Source organism: Canis lupus, chromosome 21 (assembly GCF_011100685.1).
Source record: "Canis lupus familiaris isolate Mischka breed German Shepherd chromosome 21, alternate assembly UU_Cfam_GSD_1.0, whole genome shotgun sequence".
In the NCBI taxonomy this organism is placed as follows: Eukaryota; Metazoa; Chordata; class Mammalia; order Carnivora; family Canidae; genus Canis; species Canis lupus.
In genome coordinates, this window is record NC_049242.1 from 36159765 (window position 1) to 36178431 (window position 18667).

An 18667-nucleotide genomic window follows, 5' to 3' on the forward strand; every position below is an offset into this window, starting at 1 on the left:
ATTGCCTACACTGCCAGCCACTGCTAGGTGCAGGATGTTGCAGAGAACAAACGGGCATGGTCCCATCCCCGTGTGTGTACGGTCTAGGGACTTCCAAGCCCTGCTAATTCCCTCCGACCCCCGATTCAGACGCCACATGGAACCGGACTGCATCTCCTCCCGTGCTTCTGCTCTGCTTGACCCCCCTCCAGCCACAGTCCCTGCTAGGGTCCTGCTAGGGAGCTAGAGGGCTCAGACCCCCTTTGCTTGCCATGTATAACCCATGTTTTGCCAAAGCTAAGGATGTTGCCAGGGGACAGAGGCTCCCTCTCAGGAAAGCTCAGCTCCAAGCTCCTTTCTAGTCAGGAGGCCATGATTCAGAGATGAGCTCCAGATGAGCTCCAGTGGTCAAGGAACGACTCCAGACAAACTCTTGTTGGGTCACAACGATGTGTCAGGCACTGGGTTGGCTTTTGCAGAGAACTGCACAAGCAACCTCTCAGACAGGTGCAACTGTTATACCTATTTTATAGAAAACAGAGGTTCAAAAAGAAAAAAAAAGAAAACAGAGGTTCCCAGCTGAGACTCGAACCTGGTTCTGACTCTGAAGTCTTTATTCCTCCCACAATCCCCTGCTGCCTCCATATTCCTATCATCCTAGATTTCTGGGGCCACACGGGCTGGGGATGGGGGTCAAGAGCAACATCAGTGGGGTTTGACTCCAGCTGTGGATGTGTTCCTTCTCACATCTCAAATACTGTGTTTCCTCCTGACTACGTACTCGTCTAGTTAGTTGGTTGGCAGAGGGGGAAATGGTGAAGCTTTCCTTAACTAATTCCTCTGAGTGAAGAAAGACTTAAAACTCCAGAGGTGTTATTTTGAAGGTGTTACATTCTGTGTCTTTTCTTGACAAACACTTGGTTGTTTGAGGTGCTCTGGGAAGGGGTGCAGGTGTTAAGGGCTGAGGGAGCCTCATTTTCTCTCCAGCAAAGAAGTGGCCTGCCCTTTGCCCTGGAGTGGGGACTTGGGGGCTGTCTGGCCTTGGGCAGAAAGCAGGGACAGGCTGAGCATGAGACATGTGTCTGGAGGGAGGGAGAGAGCCAGGGGGAATGGGGGGGTGGGGGTAAGGCGACTGAGAACAGCCAAAACTGCTGACATCTCACAGGTGAGGCTCCCACAGGCTGGACACAGTTCTGGCAGGAGGACTCCGGGAGGTAGGGCTGAGCCTGGGAAGGAAGCAAGCTTGAGGTCAGAGGGAGGGGACACCATTCAGAGGGGACCAACCAGCTGGCCTGGGAGCCCCATGGGAAGGGCTGGAGGCAGGAACCCGAGCATGTGAGCTGGACCAAAGAGCCAGGGAGGAGGGCGATGCCCTGGGTGCCCAGGTACTCCAGCTAGACCCTGGGTCTTTAGCAGCCAGACCTTTCCAGGGCTGCCACCCATGAGCCGTCCCCTCCACCCTGTCCAATCTCCCTCCCCTCCTGGCCCCCACCCCGCAGCCAGAGTTGACTTCAGGGAAGGTCTGTGGACCCTGCAGCAGGGAACTTAGAGGCGTGGGGACAGCCGTCCTGGCGCACAGTCCAGGCCTGGCCCGTGCGTGCACCGATGCCCCCCACAAGTCTCCGCTTCCTGCATTCACGACCAGGACTACTCACGCTGGCCTGGCGTGGATGCTCTAAGTGGGAGAGGCCACGGTGATGCATATTTACAATAACTCCATCAGATATCTCAAAACGGAATTCCAGGGAAGAGCAAGCAAGCCACAGAGCAGCCATCATCTTCCGACAGTTTCTCGAAGTTTCAGGGAATCAAGTTACACTGACCCAGGATGGACCCAAGTGCTCAAGCCCATATTTTGGGCAGAGCCAGAAGCCCTGGGAAGTTCTATTTAGAGCAAAGCACGCCCGGCACGCCCGGCTGTGTGTCAGTGGGCCACTTTACCCCTCTGAGCCTCTTTCTTTGTAGTGGGATGTGAGCGAGGCCTGTCACTTGTTCAGCGTGGGGCCTGGTGGGGCCTGGTTCTGCTTGCCCGGCTCCGGTGTCTCCTTCCCGCCTCGCCCTCTTCAATCTTACAGCTGTGCTCCAAGTGTGCTAGTAAGCAGCCCAGACTGCGCGGGACGGCCGTGTCACCCGGGGCTGGTCAGGGAACCCAAGGGAGTGCTGCTGCGGACCTGGGGCCCAGCTGGGAGTTGGGGTCACGGAGGAATCCTCACTGCTCATCGTTGCAAGCATAGGACCAGAGTCTGCAAACACCGTGCTTGCTCCGCTCCTCACACACCTGGGGCAAGCACTACTAATCAATCTGGTGCTCTTCCTGGCCGGTGACGTCCGCAGCGGAGTGGGAGGGGGTGGGAATACAGAAAGGAAAGCCATCTGCCATTGTGCACAGAATTTACAGCTTAGGATGCCAATGCGGGGCTCCTAACAAGTGCCTAAATGCTCATCACTAGCCCTATTAGGGTCAGATGCTCACCCCTAGGCCACTAGGGGTAAGGCCAAGAGGCAGATCTATGAGAAGATAGTAGCTACCATTCAAACTCAAGAGAAACCAACAGCTCCTAGAAAAAAAAGCATGTTTTTCTACTCAGATTTTTCTCCTCTAGAAAAGCCACTGCCCTAGGTTCTCCAGGGTACCAAGCCATGTGAGAAATGAGCAAAAACAAACAAACAAACAAACAAAAACCCAGAGATGTTAAATGGTATGGCCCAGATGACCCCTCTAGAAAGGGCTAGAACTGCCAACTTCGGTTTCTGTGCTTTTTACCGTTGGGCAGGCAGCAAGGTTTGCAAGCACCCATGCTTCACTCAGCCAACCTCACAGAGGCCCAGACCCTGCAGCCAGAGGCCAGCCCTGAAAAGTGAGACCCAAGGAGCCCTTGGCCGGGATCTAAGAGAGGAGAAGCAACCACAATGAAATCCAGAAGGCTCTTTAGAGAAGCCTGCAGTTTGGGAACAATCCCGCTAAGTCATAAATGCTTCAAATTCCTCAGCTTTTGCCTTCAGAATTTCTGGCAGCCCCGTGCAGAGGGCGAGTATTCACGGACAGACACGGATTCTCCTCCACTGGGAAAGGCCAGGCCAGGCCAACCGACCGAATCCCTCCTCTAGAAAGGTGCAGAGGAGGGGAGGGCTGTTGCTGGGGTGCCTACGGCTCCCACCCAGATCCCCCTTGGGCCCGGCGTTGATGCCTCCCCTCTCCCCACCTCTCCCAGTTGCTCCCGCTGCACCCGCAGCCTCAGCCAGGGAAGCCCCCACCCCAGCCCAGGGACACAAGGACCAGTACCTTCCATCCTTCCAGGGTGTCTCGGCGCTCGGGTGAGAGGACGGAGCCCCTCTGGCAGGTGCCGGGCAGGTTGGCTTCTCGCCCCCCACCCACCACAGCTGCCTCCTCTTAGGTGCTGTTGGTCCTGTGACCTGCGCTCCCGACAGGTGTATCCCACTGCATCCGGGCCTGCCAGCAGGGTGGACACCCCGCCCAGGGCCCCAGAGCCGGCAGCGGCTAAGCTGGCCCAAGGAGCCTTTGACCTCACTGCCCTCTGCTTTTGCGGGGTGATATTCAAGTTCCTTACGTGCTTGACACCCACTGGTGTATAAGCATGTCTCCCAAGCTTCACAGTCCCATGGGTGATGGCTAATTAGCGTCACATTTTACAGATGTCACAAATGAGTTAAATGAGGCCAGATCTGTGCCACTCAAGTCTGTGTTTTTTGCACTTGCCACACTACCTCTAGCTCTCGGGGGGAAATATGGGGTCTTCGGATTGATTATGATGCATGTGACCCCCCGCCCCCGCCACGGGTCCTGGCCCAGATGTGGCCCATGTGCAGAGTCACTCCTGCGGGTCAAGTTCCCATTCATTCCTCGGGGCAGCCCTGCCAGCCGCCACTCCCACCCAGAGGTGCCAGAGGTTGTGGCATCAGGATTCAAACCAAATGCCTGGCTGCTCCCCAAGGATGTCCCCAAAGGAGACAGAAATATGTTACACTCGTGGTCTATATACTAGACTAAGAATTATTGCAACTCAAGATGGGACTTGATGACCAGGCAGTAGGATCCTTCTAGGATGACACACGATGAGGGAAATACGAATGCACAAGCTTCATTGCTAACGGCGCCTGGGTGGTTTAGTTGATTCAGCGTCCAACTCTTGATCTCAGCTCAGGTCTGGATCTCATGGTGGTGGGTTTGAGCCCCGCATGGGGGGAATGAATGAATGAATGAATGAATGAATGAATGAAACAAAAGCCTCGTGATATACCAGTGGGGAGAGAGAAATGAAACAAGGGAAATGGGCAGAAAACCAGGAGGACAGGCCTACCGGTCCCCGCAGGTCCCTGCTCTGCTCCCCGTGTGCACACATACCCCTGGGCCCTGTGCACCGCAGGCAAGGTCCAGCCTCCTTCAGGCCCAAGGTCCAAAGGGGCACCCTCAGAGCCCCAGCGACATTATTTTACTCATGCCTGGTGGCCGAGGTCTAAGAGGCTGTGGATCTGAGCAGTGGCCTATCACCATACCCCCAACACACCAGAGTTCTGCCTCAGTTTCTTATTTCTCCCAGAGAATTGTTACTGATGTTGAGTCCGAGTTCCCTGACTGAGGTTCAGACAGCATCCCCAGCCCAGGCTTCCTTCTCTAGGGGTCAGGAGTAAGGGATGTCAGTATCTCTGCTCCAAAATCTGGCCATCACTAGTGGTCCTCCTCAAGGAGACAGAGTTCCAGAACTTCAGGACTGTGGAGGATGCCAGAGCTCTGGGGATGGGTTGCCCAACCGGGAAGGGTGGTCAGAGGCAGGAAGCACTGTGGCTTCTGAAGCTCAGACAAGATTTAGGTGGGTAGACCTGGGAAGAGGCTATCCTCTTGGCAGACAGGGTGGCTAATATCCATCCATCCCTCTGTCCTATCAGGCAGAGAGGGACGGTCTGGCCACCTGCCCAGCTGGTGACCAGGAGCTTGGCAGACTCAAAGCTTCAGGGAAATCCCTAAAGTTCAGGGCTGAGCCCCAGGCCAGGAAAGACCCTTGAGGGTGGGGCTCTAACTCCTAGACTGAAGGACTGGGCTGCATCTGGGGGAGTAATGATGCCCTTGAGAAGGTGGGGCCAGCCAGGGTGAAAAGTGAAGGGTCTTGACCCAGGGATATTCATGCATTTAGTCATGTTGACCTGAGAAGAGCCAAGGCTAATCGATCCCCAAAAAGTGACCCAGAGTAGGCAATGGTGTACCCAGGAATACACTCAGGAGACCTGTGCTCAGTCTTGGGCAGAGGGGTCCAGGCTGGAGAGCACGGCTGGCCCTTCGTGAACAAGGAGTCACGAAACCCTTGTTCAAAAACCGGCTCCACCCTCCCCTGTTGCCAAGAGACCTTAGGTGAGTCACTTCACCTCTGTCTCAGGTGAATCCCCGCAGGAAATGGATGGACTGGGACACCTGGGTGGCTCAGCAGTTGCACATCTGTCTTTGGCTCAGGTTGTGATCCTGGAGTCCCAGGATCGAGTCCCACATTGAGCTCCTTGCATGGGGCCTGCTTCTCCCTCTGCCTGTGTCTCTGTCTCTCTCTCTCTCTGTGTGTCTCTCGTGAATAAATAAATAAATAAAATCTTTTTTAAAAATTTAAAAAGGAAATGGATGGGCCACTCCAAAGGAGTGAGAAAGATGAACAATGGAACTGTTCTTGGGAATTTAATGAAAGAATGATTTTTAAAGTTGGGGGCAGGGCTGAGGGAATCGCTGAGGTGTGGTGACATGCTGGAGACAAGTAACACTGGGCAGCCAGCGCCATGCCAGGGCCAGGGGCACAGGAGTCTTGTGGGGACCCAATAAGACCTGTAGCTACAAGGGAGGTACCGCTAGACAGGGGCTGTGGCTTGCGAGGAAGGAATCTACTTGCCACCAAAAAACTGAGGCCAGGCAGGAAGGAAGCAGAGCATGAACCCCCTCCTTTCTACTCCAGCCTTCCAGCCTTCTGCCCAAAGGCCAAAGGAGCCGAGCTGTTGCAGCCTCCTGGGGCACAGAGAAGGGGAGAGAAAGCAGGGGCAAACTGGGACTATTCAACACACCCTCTGAAAACATTTTCTTATCCAAAAAAGAGGGAAACAATACCTGTCCTGCTTGCCTACCAGGAAGCTGTGAGGATTGAGCAGGAGGTTCAAGCTCCAGGGGAGGGGGACTGGGTGACTTCTGAAAGCCCATCTAGCTCTCAGAGCCTAGGATTCTCAGCAAATAAAATCACTAGGGAAAAGGACTGAGCAGAACACCTGGGTCAGGAGAGTAAAGTCTGGGGCATCTCAGGAGAGCCCGTCTGGATCCATAGCAGAGCCCAAGCTTGGGCTTGAGCTGAAGTAGCCACCACAGTAGGAGCCAGTCTCCTTAGGAGACCGTGGAAATATGGGGAAGTATAGGTGTGGTTAAAAGGCCAGGTTCAAATTCTGGCTTTGCCCCTGACTAGCTGTGTAAGGGAAGGTACTAAATCCTTCCTGTCTTACCATCCTGAGCTGTAAAAATGGGAATAAACTCTCGGAGGCCTGTTATAAGGATCATATTCAAGGCGATGGTATATCACCACGCCTGGCAGACGAGGTGTCCTCGTGGAATAGGAGCTCCTTCCCTCCCTAGGGACACAGGCCACAGCGAGAAGCAGTGGAAATCAAGGTGAAAAAGCAAGTGAGCTGAGGATGTCTCGGGAACCGGGTTGCCTACAAAACCAGTCCCCCAAAGGAGGCTTGGGAAGGTCCTCAGGAGCCCTAGAAATGTTGTAAAACAAGTAACATGAGACCAGCGAGTGACCCGATGTGACTGTCCACAGATGACTCAGCCTGGGGAGGAAGGGCACTGTCCGTGGTCCAAAGCACGTACCAGCCAAAGCCCCAGGTCCCCCTGCAGCTGGCTCATCATGTCTCAGTGAACACATGCTTCTTCAAAGGGCAGCCAGCGGCTTCCAGGTCCCCCGGTGGCTGGGACAGGCACGGAGGGCCAAGCCGTGAGCGCCGTGAGTGGGTGCTGTCTTCCTCATCAAGCCGAAGGAGGGACTCCGGTACCGAGGACGGGGCTCCGGATAGAGCCAGTGGTTCCAGACTCAGTGCCAGCTCCCCGGTTGGGGGAAGCTCCTCCCTGAGTGTCCTTCTGTCTTCTCTCCTCTGCAGAACGAGAGTGTAATAGTCTCCCCGAGGACTCAGAAAGAGCACGGGGAAGAGGGAGGAGAGTGTGCACCCGAGGGTGCGGCCCGACCAAACAGCAGTGCCCCTGCTCGAGCTCCCCCCAAGGCAGCCGCTGCACAGAAGCCACAACAGAGAAAGGACTTCTATCAAGGGCCCCGGGGAAGAGCTAACTCTTGCCCAACCTGGAGCAGGACGGAGCACACACGGATTGAATTGAGAACACAGACAGCCGGGTCCCCAGACTCTGAGAGCCACGGTCATGGAAAGAAAAGAAGTCCCCCCCTCTCCCCGCCCCCCCTTCCTACTCTTTGGAGGGTGGGGGGGATGACATCTGAGTTAGATTGGTTCCTCTCTGGGTGTGCTTCTTGGGACAGCAGCTCCCAGAACAATTCCTGGCTCCTTGCCAGCACTCAGGCAGCGCTCGTGCTGTCCTTCCTCCGCAGGACGCACTGCCATCCACACCCAGGAAGACCGACGCTCACAGTCTAATACTTGTGCCCAACTCTTTGGAGGAGGACTCCTTCTGGAAGCAGCCTGGCCCTAATGCCCTCGACAGCACCAAGGCCCCAGGCCCTAGCACATCTTAAAGGAGAGAAGATCACGCATCCCAGGCCTAGGATCCTTTTTTTTAAAAGATGTTTTATTTTATTTATTGATGAGAGACACCCAGAGAAAGGCAGAGACACAGGCAGAGGGAGAAGCAGGCCCCCTGTGGGGAGCCCACTGTGGGACTTGATCTCAGGACACCAGGATCACGACCTGAGCCAAAGGCTCAACCACTGAGCCACCTGGGTGCCCCAGCCTAGGATCTCTTGAACTCAGCCCTGGGGTCAGAAGGGGCAGTCTGGACCTTCCTCAGTCTGTGGTCTCCTTGCCCCACGTCCTATGCCCCATCCCTTCTTTTTTTTTTTTTTTTTTTAAGATTTTATTTATTTATTCATGATAGTCACACACAGAGAGAGAGAGGCAGAGACATAGGCAGAGGGAGAAGCAGGCTCCATGCAGGGAGCCCGATGTGGGATTCGATCCCGGGTCTCCAGGATCGCGCCCTGGGCCAAAGGCAGGCGCCAAACCGCTGCGCCACCCAGGGATCCCTGCCCCATCCCTTCTATTCCAGCCCTCTGGACCCCGTTGACAAGGGGCAGCTCTTCCTGCAGTTCCTGAGCATCACAGCTGGGCCAGGGCCTGGAGGTCCAAAAAAGATCTAAGATGTGATCCTTTCCCTCAAAATGCTATCCCAGCACCTGTAAATACGTGTGGATGGGAACAGAAGGGAAAGAATAGGAGTAAATGTTGAAAGAACACGAGTTCGGTCATGGAGGACCCCAAATGTCAAGCTAAGGGACTATCCTTGTGCTGCATTCAGAGAGCAGAGAGGGTCTCTAAGGTTGTCCAAGCAGGGAAGGGATAGGATCCGGTGTGCCCGTGAACAGAGGGACAGAGGGGCCCCATCTGCTCTCTGAGCCTGTGTCTCCCAGGCCTCCAGAGCAGGGTCATGTCAGCTTCTCCAATCCACAGAGTCCGGGTGCCAGGCTGCCTTTGGTCTTGCTCTCTGACTCACTTTATCCTCAGGCCCCTCACCCTTATTGCCAGCATGGCCAGAGGATTTTGATGGTCTTGCTGAAGACCAGGAGTCTCCCAGACTGCACAGTGCCACCATGCAAAGCTTAGAGCACTGGCTTGGAGACAGGCGAATTGGGTTTTAGAACCAAATTTCCTTTCTGAACGACCTGGAACAGGTCATGACCCCTTTCTGAGCTGGGTTCCCATTTCCATAGGATAGCTGTGCTCGTTGCTGTGAAGGTACAATGAGATCCTGTGTGTCAAGGCAGCTGGTGTGGGGCCTGGGGACCCAGAAAGAGGTCAATGAAAGCTCGCTGAATGTGAACCTGACTAGCGGTTCAGGCTGGGGTCTCTGCAGGAGGAAGCCCAGCCAGGCCCCGCCCAGCTGGAGAAAAGTTCCCTAACTGGGAGAACTCCAGGGATCACCAGTATTCTGAGACCATATCAGGCAGTGCTCTGACCCCTCTGCTGTCCCGGGGGGTGGGGAGCGGCCGGGGCTCCACTCCAAGGGTTTATAGGCTATTAATAGTTGGTGGCAGCGGGGCTGCAGGCCACTGTCCAAGAGACTCCTCTTTCTCCCCTGCTCTCAGCTGTGCTGCTCTTTAGAAGCACTTAGAAACAGTGGTGTTACTGGGAAAAGCTGGTGGGGCAAAGAGCGTGAAATCTTCCCTGGAAAAGACCACCACTTGCCCCAAACTATTTCCCAACAAATGTCTTTATATTTCAGTTCTCTGTTTCCAGTAAGGTAAACAAAAGCCTTTCATTTCTGCTCTTTGTGTTGAGTTTTTCTTGAAAGTAATGATCTATAAATAGGACTTCACATTGAAAGGCACTTTGATGGTTTTCTCATTCAACCCTTATCCTGAGGTAGGGGCTGCTTTTATCCCCATTGCGTAGGTAAGAAAACTGAGTTTCTGAGACCTTCTGTGATTGAGCCGGAGCCCCAGGATTGGTCACGGAATCACCGGATCCTGCTCAGGACGTCTGCCTCCAAGCCCTGCACTCCTGGTGTCGACCACAGCCTGTCGCCTCCCTGAGGAACTCCCTCCCGGGGCTCCACAGGGTTCCTTTCTGCAGAGCGCAGGAGCAGAGAATTCCAGAGCTGGAAAGGACCTTCTGCATTTCCCACACAAGGCAGGAACCCCTCCTATAATATTCCTGGGGGATGTACGTCATGTTTCCCGGAAGAGGAAGTGAGGGGAACCCACTTGAACAAGGCCAGGAAGGAGTGTATTATCTAGGTGGCATTTGCCTACAAAAAAGCACAAGTTGTGACCAGATTGGACTAAGCCATGAGGAAAACTCATCTACATAACACGTAGTCCAGCGCTGGTTAATTTAGTGACTCCATGATGTCATCAGGGACCCAGGTTCTTTCCTGCATTTGGCTCAGCCACCCTCAGGGAGTGTTTCTCTACTCGGGCTTACAATGGCTGCCTTAGCAATAGCCAGTAGATAGTGGACACGTTTTTTTGGTGGTTTTTTTGGAGGGGTGAGGGGATATTGGTTTGTTTATCCTATGTATCTTCTTCCTCACAGCCTTTAGTGATATTCCCTCCTCATGTCTCCTCGGCCAGGACAGAGCCTCATGGCCACCCTTAAGCCACTCACCGGCAAAGCAAAGGAGATCGCCAGAAAGCCGGACCTGAAGAGTGAGGACTGTGCCTCCCTGAATTATGGAGTGGAGGCCTGGAGTTCTGGGTACAACCAGGGTTCCATCTGCAAGGAAAAAGAGGAGGATGGTTTGGGGGAGCTAACTCTCTCTGACCTTGGGAGATGCTGTTTTCTCAGACTTGCAAGTGAAAACCACTGAGATTAAGAACTCCATGAACTTGAATCCTTGTCTGTTGGTCTTTGCCCTGCGTCTCACACCCTGCTATAATCGCCAAGAGGTTCCAAAACCATGCCTTACCTGTAGGTAGAGCTCAACCAACCAGCTCAGTTTAATGCAACAAACATATAGGGGTTCCCTGCAATGTGCCAAGCGGTTTGTAAGGTGCTGGAGATACAAAGAAGACCTAGGCAGAGCCTCTACGCTTGAGCTTACCATCTGGTACCTTGTGGTTATCATCATCCTTATTATTATTAAATAGTACTGTTCTTGTTATTTTCAACCAACATTTACTCAGCACATATAATATGCTAGACATTTTGGAAATATATAACATTCGTGGCAGGGCTTGGGATAATTTTTGTATCCTGTTTGGCAGATAAGAATGCTCAGGGACAAAGAGTTACTTGCCCAAAGTCTCACAGCTCATGGGTGCCCAAGAACAAACTCAGGTGTACCTAAGTCAAAGACCACCTTCTTTCTGCCAACTGTATTCTCTGTGCCTCTCAACCTACTAAATACTCTAGCTTACCAATAGAAAGAACAAAAGAAAGAAAGAAGAAAGAAAGAAAGAAAGAAAGAAAGAAAGAAAGAAAGAAAGAAAGAAAGAAAGAAAGAAAGGAAGGAAGGAAGGAAGGAAGGAAGGAAGGAAGGAAGGAAGGAAGAAAGAAAGAATAGAAAGAAAGAAAGAAAGAAAGAGAAAGAAAGAAAGAAAGAAAGAAAACATAACGTTAAGCCCATATATGAATATGTGGGTCCCAAAAGTTTTCATAAGACCAATTTTTGTATGTATCTCCTTGTCTTTTTTGCTCTACTCAGTGGAGATTGCCCCCCCTCTACCAAGACCTGCAAAATTGGGCAGTTTTATCGTTTTCTTCTGGCTTCCAATACCTCACATTAAGTTTCCAACAAAATAATCAAGAGATTAAAATGTCTCCTCTCCCTTGGCTGGAGACTTTGCCAGAAGAACCCACCGTCAGGGAAGTGGGACACTTCTTCTCTCTTTACTTTGTAGATAATGAATTTTCCTCAGGTCAGAATCATTGGTGAGTCATTTCTGGAATCCAGCAATTCCACCATTTTGAATGTCAAACTTCTTTATCAGCAGCCTTCTGGAGCTGCCTCAGGTTGATCCAAAGAACATGTTCTTAGATGCCACTGGTAAAAATAAAAGACGTTTGTTAACCAGCTTTGCTCAGAAGTGTCCTTCTTGACATGTCATGTGGTTCAGGACCCCACAGCGCCACTATGAATCCATCCTCCTCTTTTTCGCCAACATAAGCTGCTGGATGTTACTGAGGTGGACTCTGCTCAGAATCCATCTCGCTGCCCTGTCAATGTTTTGCCCTAAAGCAGATCTGCTGCCATCCTCGTAGGAGTCCAGAATTTGGGGGGCAGGCAGTGAGCCACCCATGGAGCCCAAGAAGCCTGTTTTAAAAAAATTATAAGAAATTCAATAAACAGCTCTCCCTAAGCCTGTCATTTTTTCCACATACTCTACCCATCTACCTCTACCTTCTCTCATCTGGGTCTCAGTTTCCTCCTCCCTTTTGTTTGCTTTAGTTTTTCTTGTCCCAGTCTCTTTTCCTGGACTCTAGGTAAGGCCTTCTTGCCCATGGTTGTGCTATAGCCTAACAAGAGTCAGCAGAGGCCTGAGATTGAGGCCACAGTCAGGGTCAAATCCAGACACTTCTACTCCCCAACTGTAAGGCCTAAGATAAAGAGACTCAAACTTTCTTTCAAAGACCCAATTTTCTCCTTAGTAAAATAGGAATAATAGTCCTAGTTCATAGTATTCTTGGTGGATGAAATGGGATCTTTCATGTATATTGTCAAATACACAATCCACAGTAGTCAGCATCATACCACATAGCCCACCTAAGTAGACTCACCAGTGCTTGATAGAAGTTTCTTGAATTTATCTGAAATAACATTTTCTAGATTTTTCAGGCTGTCCTGGAAGATTTCCTCCATCACCCCATCTTGGTTTTAAAAAAAATCAGAAGTAGGGCACCTGGCTGGCACAGCTGATGAAGCACGTGACTCTTGATCTCAGGGTCATGGGTTCAAGCCCCACCTTGGGTGTAGAGTTAGATTGCTTTAAATTTTTTTAATTTCTAAAAAAAATTTTTTTTGAATTTCTTAAAATTAAAAAAAAAAAATCAGAAGCTTGAATGTGGAGGAGGGACTGGAGAGGGCAATGAAGTAAGCCGGATGCTAGAAGCCCGGATTGCCTTTGGCTCAGTCTGGATTTGAGGGAAACCTGGAATTACTGCGATTTCATCACAGCAGCTGGTCCAAGATAAACCTGCCAGAACCGCTCAGAGGCCAGATCTGGATTGCAGTGATAGCTGGGGCCTGCTGAGAAGCAAGGAAAAACTATTTATCTGACATTTTTTCAACCCCAACCAAGAATTTTCTTTGGCTCCAGTTGCTGTTGGGACCGTTTTTCATTTGCATGGAGCTCATTTGAGGATCTGTGCCTCTGACGGTGGAGACTTCTTAGAAAGACTTCCATTTCCCTCCCTCCTTTCCACGTGAGCCTGTCTCACGATTCAGAAATAATTATCCATCCAGAAAAACTAATCCCTGAGTCTTGTACACGAATTGTGCCAGGACCTCACCTATAGGTTCTCTCTGATTCAGCTCCACGCACAGCCTGTGCAGGCCTGAACATCAGCAAAGACGGCCGCCAGAGAACATTTGCCCTCCTTCCAAATTGGCAGCCTTCAGCTCATTGAAGCCATGTTAACTGATGTGGCACATTTTAATACATTTCACTGTCTCAAGCTGTGGCAGCAAATTGAGAGTGTGAATCTTCTTAACAGCTGCTCCTAGAGTGGCTGTCTGGAATCTCTGCATCCTTGACTCGGTGGTGCCAACCAAAGAAACACTCGTCCATGTATTCTATATCTTGGAGGGGTTTTAAGATAGCCCCATCTGAGTTAAAATGCCACTGCTCTTGTAATATTATTATGCAGACTCTACACTTTTCAAACAGGTAGCATTTGGGGAGTGGTATAAATATTCTAGGAATTAAAATAGTGAGTTTTTTGGGAAAAGAAAAAATGATCCAGAATGTGTCCAATCACATCAGCATTATCTGCTTCCAACCAGGCACTTTATTCCAATGATATTGTCCTAGGAGCCTGTTGCAGGTCTTTGGTTTATCATCCTTAGTCAAAGTTAGGCACGGAGATGGTCTGGCTGCGTTGTTGCCATAGCCAAAGATTAGAAACAAATGTTCATTGAAAGGGGACTGGATGAATCAAGTATGATACATGCAGTCAATAGAATGGCAAATGATCATTAAAAAAAAAAAAGTGATTCACCAAGAATAAACAGTAGGTGTTATTATGAAATAATAACCAAGAAATACAGTTAATTAAATCTGAAAATACCTAAGATCCTGGTCATACTAATCATCTCCAGCAGGAGATCTAGGGACAAAGGCTCAAGAAGTTTTTGTCAATTTTGTTCGTGCTTGAGTTTTGTACCGTGTGTTACCCGTATATGTGGTGATTAAATGGTTGGTTTTCAAAAACCGTATTCAGGGTCTAGCCCAAAGAAAGTCCCCCTAACTATATAATTCAAACAGTTATAATCACAGGAGCTCTCATTTGCTGAGCCGTTACACGGTATCGGACTTGTGTTAGGGCCACTTACACATTTCATCTGATTTTCCCTTCAAAGCAATCCTATGAAGTAGATTGTACCATCTTCGTCTTAGAAACAAGGACACTGAAGCAAGGAGTTTAGGAAAGTTGCCTGAGGTTACACAACCCACACCAGGCTGACCCAGGATTCAAACCTAGGTCAGGCTAACTTTTTCCATGGGTCCCCAAGGACCTTCTCTGCTCAAACACTCAATGAGAGTGCATCTCATCACTCTGTCCCCCAGGGCCCAGCAGAGCGCTTGGCACACAGGAGGTGTCTAATACATGCTGAGCGAATGATAAACAGAAAGCAAAACAGTGAGAGCAAGACTCAGCCAGCAATTCCCTAAAAGGAATTTTATGCATGTTTGAGCATCTTGGAATTGCAGGATAATGTCCCATTGCGATTACTTGGAAGGCAACAACCTTTATTTAGATGGTTATATTCTGCTGTGTTTGCTTTAAAAAAAAAAAAAAATTAGTCACATTGTTTTTAGTCACACCTCACAAAGCCTCATTACTTCAAAATGCCTTTCTGGAGGAAGATGATTTCACAACAAGGAGAACCAGGGAATGTGGTTTTCATTAGGCTACCTTTAAAAATAGCTGTTTTCCAGATAGGATCATAAGAATAAATAAATACTTCTCTTGCCTTCTATCATCTGTGCTTCTTTATGATTGTGGGGAAAGGCCAACAAGCTTGACCATTCATTGCAGGGTGAGTGTGGGACCCAAACGGTTAAACAGTCAGCCAATCTGGCTTCCTTGCTGCCTCCCAGCCAAGGAGATGAATGGAATGTTCATGAGGTCGCTTGGCAGGGGCCCACATTCCTATGGGAACTGTTGCAGCAGTGAGAGCTTTGGGACCCGGAGAGGCAAATGTGTGGGAGTTGTGGAGCAAACTGCAAATGCTTCGAAGTCTCAGAAAAATGCATGGAGCGCCATTGGTCCAAGGATGCTTTGCAGAGGACCAGCAAAGTCTCCGCCCTTGCTCACACTGCAAATAGAGACAGGAACTGGCACCGACCAGTTCTTTCCTACAGCTGCCCCGGCCTTGAATGGTACAGGCCACTTCCAGCACTGCTGCGGATATGAGTTCATTAAAAGAATCTCATCAAGGAGCCCCACTCCTTCAGCTGATCTTTAGACTCGGTTCCACTTTGCATTTTCCAAAGAAAATGACTTGAGGGGAATATGCTCAGCCGCCCCTCCACCCACCCCACCCTTCCTTTTCCCTCCCCCCATCCCACAGCTGTCCCTGTCCTTCCCCATGGAAGAGGACTCAAACCCAATGCATTTTCATTTTCCTCAAGGACTTCCTTGTGTCCTTTAACACGCACTCCAGAGACCAGGTGAGTCGCTAAAATTGCACATCACAACTCCCTCCGGCTTTTAAAAGGCTACATCTGATCCACAGCGATCATGATGGAAGCTGGATTTTCCTTCTAAAATTAGAAGCCTATGATGATCACAGTTTCCCTCAAAGAGCAGCTCACAAGAAAATTTCTTGTGACCACACTAAAAAAAGAAACTTGAGCCTAGAGGCTCTGTGTGTGTCCCCAGAACATCTCTGGTACCAGCCCTCTGGAGAACTCCTCCAGGTCTGCGGAGGGAGCCCTGTGTCCTGATTCCCTCCCCCACTCCGTGGCGTTGGTACCAGGGAGTGGGAGCACTTGAGCAGACTTCTCTGTAGTAACTGGGCTGTTGAGAAAGGACTTTATTTCATCCACACACCATTAGGCTAGGGAATGGAGACACTGGAAGCTGTTTGCACCATGCCACCTTTTCATTCCATATCCAAAGGCTAAGAGACAAACCAATAGGCCACTGGTTTTATTAGTGAAGCCTTAACCTAATTAAGGCCACTGAAAGGAAAACTAGCTGCCTCTCCCAAAGCCAGGAAACCAGGCTAAGAAGCTTACAAGGAAGGGACCATTTGGGGGGGAAACAGTCATGTCTAGGGTAGGAAACAGCATCCTGACTTCGCTGGTACCACAGCACACTAACACTTTACAAGCCTTTTAGGACCAGCACAGAAAGAATCAAGGAAATAACATGGCATGGAAGTGACAATAATGAGCTATAATGATGAAGTCATCTGCTCTGCCTATAATCTGCCTTCCAGAGAAGCTGCATTCCTTTGGCCACGAGAGTAGCCCTGGGCTATAGCATTATCTGAAGCCTTGCTCCCCACCCCTGAGATAAATGATCATAAGTGGACACCTGACCCAAACTGAATAATCAGATCCTCTAATCCAGGAGTTTAGATTTGGGGTCCAGAGATGCTAGATGTACCACTTCATCACATGAATTAAAGAGATGCAATTTGGCAGCAGTGGGGAAGCCATCTTTTATCCTGTAGATGGAAAAGCCTGAAACTCTCTCTGTGGAGAGAAGGAGGGGAATGAACTGACCAGGTGAACAGAGAGAGAGAGAGAGAAAGAGGCCCTGAAAGGCCCTGAGCCCTGACCAGGTGAACAGAGAGAGAGAGAGAGAGAAAGAGGCCCTGAAAGGCCCTGAGCCCAGCTCCTAAAAGTATCTTTGTTCAGACCTGGTCACATCCTTAGATTCTTCAAGGATTGGATTCTCCACCCACTCTTTTTTTTTTTTTTTTTTTTTAAGATTGTTTTATTTACTCATGAAGGACAGAGAGAGAGAGAGAGAGAGAGAGAAGCAGGCTCCATGCAGGGAGCCCAACGTGGGACTCGATCCCGGGTCTCCAGGATCAGGCCCTGGGCTGAAGGCGGCGCTAAACCGCTGAGCCACCCGGGCTGCCCTACCCATTCTTGTAATAATCCCTCTCCCCATTTTTCTCTGGTTAAGCTGAAATGAGTCGGTTCCAGTTACTTACAACCAGAACATTGGCTCCAGCAGAAGCACAAGAAGGCCCACAGGCCAACGTAGGAACAGCAGGAGTTCAGGTGCGATTGGCAGGGTAAGACTGTCTACCTGAGCACCCGGATGAGATTGCAACGCTTTACCTGGTCTGGGCTGCCCTCCGCAAACCCCAGTGGGTTTGTCGTTGTTGCTTTCTCACACAAGTAAATCACACACACTCTCTGTTGGTAAAGTTTCAAACAACGTCAAAGGATCTTGAGTAACTACGGAGGTCTCTCTACTTCCCCAGCCTTAGGTCCTACCTCCAGGATAACCCTTGCTCGTGCCACGCTTTATGCTAGCCGTCAATTGGAAGACACATCCCTGTTCTGGAGATGTTAAAAGATGGAATCAGATACAGCAGTGTATTGAGTATCTTTCCAAATATTCTGTTTTCCACGTTTCTGCAGATTTTTGTAGGGTTATTAGTTTTGATCATTAATAGACTCATTCTAAGCGCATTGTTCTGCATCTGCCTTCTGAACAACACTTCCCAGAGCATTTTCCTTTCCAGTAAAAGACTTTGTTCCATCTGCTACTGTATCTCCAGTGCCGGAACAGTACCTGTCACATAGGTAAGAACTCAGTAAAGATTCAATTAATGAATAACCAGCTTCCTTTGTTCTTTTAATGCCTCTAGGTCTTCAATGGTATTTATTCAACCTTTCCCCATTAAAGCAATCATTTTGATTACTTCCAATTTTTTTTTTACCTTTATGAGTAATACTATTGTGAACATCCTGGCCCCCACCGTGTTTATAAAACGGCAGTAGTTACCACACCTGGGTGCTCCCTATGCTAATATAAGTAATTTATATGCATTAACTTACTTAATATCCACAAGGGCCATTTGAGGTTGGTGCTGTTGTTAGCATTCCCATTCTCCAGGTAACAAAACTGATTCCCATTCTTCAGGTAACAAAACTGAGGTTGAATGACTCACCAAAAAAAGTCAGCAGGGAATAAGCAAATAGGCAATGATTTAGCTGCCAGGGAACCTTGCTCCCAAAGGTAAAGCCAGACTCATATCACTGTCCTCCTTTGGATGAATATTCCAAGGGTGAACTGTTGCGTCTGAAAGAAAGAACATTTCACACCAAAAATTCTGCCCCAATTAAATTCACTCTCACGCCGTTTGAGAGGAACTGCTCTCCAACACCCTTGCCAATAACAGGTGTTAGCAATTTTTAAGTCATTTAAACTTACAGCTAAATACTTCCTGGTCTACTGGGACATTGATTACTGGCCATTTGTATTTCTCTATGAATCACCTGCTCATTTTCCTTGCTCATTTTTTCTATTGGGTTCTATGTCTTTTAGTTATTGTTCTTTAGGAACACTGAATATTATTACAATCGTGGCAAAAGTTTCACCTAGGCTGTTTTTTTGATATGATATATTTTGTTACTCAAAAGCTTTTTGAATTTGGTGTAATCAAATCCATCAGTTTGTTTCTACATATGGCTTCTGAATTTTGTGTCCTTTCCTACTCACAATAATAGAATATTCTTATTCTTTTTGTCTAACATTTTATTTTTATGTTTAACTCTATATTCCATCTGGAACCTATTTTAGGATGTAACTTGGGCTCTAACTTTTTAAGTGGAGA

The 18667-nt window shown here is 49.5% G+C and overlaps 1 long non-coding RNA gene across 2 annotated transcripts in view; it reads right to left on the minus strand.

Annotated features, from left to right (window-relative positions):
* Positions 1 to 7811: 7811 nt before the first annotated feature.
* The window catches only part of LOC111091560, a 108176-nt gene continuing 97320 nt past the window's right edge, over positions 7812 to 18667 (minus strand). For both annotated transcript variants that reach the window (XR_005375757.1, XR_005375756.1), the window contains exons 3-5: positions 11500 to 11683; positions 10306 to 10413; positions 7812 to 9946 (exon numbers count right to left, since the gene is read on the minus strand). This is a non-coding gene — a long non-coding RNA (uncharacterized LOC111091560). The remainder of the gene's footprint in view (positions 9947 to 10305; positions 10414 to 11499; positions 11684 to 18667) is intronic.